Raw genomic sequence first — 1,759 nt, 5'->3', positions numbered from 1 at the left:
GTTAGCTCTGGATCAAGGTAATACGAGAGGTGAACTATGGCAGACTATGGTCCAGTCTGACTCCTAAACAAGTGACAACTGGCTGTAAAGGGAGTGGACAACTCTCAACACCGACTGTAACGGGCTGATTGGCCAGGTGATTGTTCAGAAGGAAGGTTGCAGCCACCATCTTAAACTCACTTAATGTACGACTCCACTGATGAAGGTAACTGGCCAGAGCATTCATGTCCTGGCTGAGTGACCCTTCAATATTGCTTAGAGTGTTACCCACGTCAACGCGACAGAGGTGTCCCCGGCCCTCTCATGGCGTGAGTCGCATAAAGCAAAATGTACGTAGACAAAATGCAGGCTGCACCCATGCGTTCTAAGCAAATCCTAAGTTAGTCCCTTTCACAGAGGGAAACAGTCCCTGTGCCATGAGCCGCTCAGCTCGCTCTCCGTTGGCCTGGTTAGGAACTGCTGCCCTCAAGTGGGCAAACTACAGCCAGAAGGCTCTTCAGCCAACCAAACTGGAAGGGACCATCTATCCCACTGCAGTTTCTATCCTACTTGCTGGATGCAGAGGCATCAGTGCTTACGGAGAGGCCTTTAGCGTGGAAGGGCTTTGATTCCCAAAGGATGCTCCAGTAATCCCCACTAGCTCTGAGCATGGAAGAACGTGGCAGGGAAAAGCAGGGAGCCGGCCAGAACGGCAGCTTTTCGGCAGACACAGGCAGGTCACGTGACACTGGGATTCTGAACCCGTCTACATGGGCCATCGATCAGCTCCAAGAATTGCAGTGACAACAGCCCATGCTGAGAGCACAGGAGATCCCAAGGGAATGGATATGGAGTATGGCAGGACAGCACAGCCCAGGCAAACTACATGGGGAGCGAATATTTAATAACAGGCTGTTCAGACTAGCAGACAAAGGTCTGACATGATCCAATGGCTGGACGCTGAAGCTGGACAAGTTCAGACTGGAAATCAGGTGTACGTTTTTAGCACAGAGTAATTAACCACTGGAAGAAGTTGCCAAGGGTCACGGTGGATTCTCCATCACTGGCCATTTTCAAATCAAGATGGGAGGTTTTTCTCCCGGATCTGCTGTAGGATTGATTGTGGGGCAGGTCTCTGGCCTGTGCTACAAAGGGGGTCAGGCGAGGTGACCCCAGGAATCCAGGACTTGAATTGCAGCACTCACAGCAAGCGCTTCGGAGAATAAGCAGAGGAGCACGGATGAGGGTTACAGGCATGAAACCTGGAAGGTGCAGAGATAAGAGAAGGGCCAGAAAGGACGCAGCAAGACAAGTGGGAGAGCGGAGACAAGCAAGGGAAAGATAAAGCGAGGGACAGAGCAGGGGACAAGGGCATCGCCGCCATAAGATACCACCACAAGCATGGACAATACTCAAGGCAGCTAACAGAGTGGGATCCAGATGGTCCATTGCCAGAGGGAGACATTCATTAAAGGGCCGTTGCGGGGCAAAGGAGGACAAGGACTGCAGTGGATACCGGACACCTCCCAAATGGGGTCCTCAGTGGGAAGTACAGAGCAGAATCCACAGCTCTGTAGCAAACAGACTTGCAGCATGAACCCCGGGCATTGAGTCAACAGACACCCCCACCCCCACCCCGTCTTCACAGCATCCCATGGCGCAGGGAGCTAACGGGTGCCTGGACTGCTGCCTATCTATCCACTCAGTGGATCGACTCTACTTATCCACAGACACCAAGCTGTGACCCAGGGAGGGGCTGATCAAAGGAGACACCAACAGA

This window comes from Chrysemys picta, chromosome 21 (genome assembly GCF_011386835.1).
Source record: "Chrysemys picta bellii isolate R12L10 chromosome 21, ASM1138683v2, whole genome shotgun sequence".
Lineage (NCBI taxonomy): Eukaryota > Metazoa > Chordata > Testudines > Emydidae > Chrysemys > Chrysemys picta.
The sequence above is the reverse complement of the archived record's forward strand: the minus strand, read 5'-3'. Positions refer to the sequence as shown.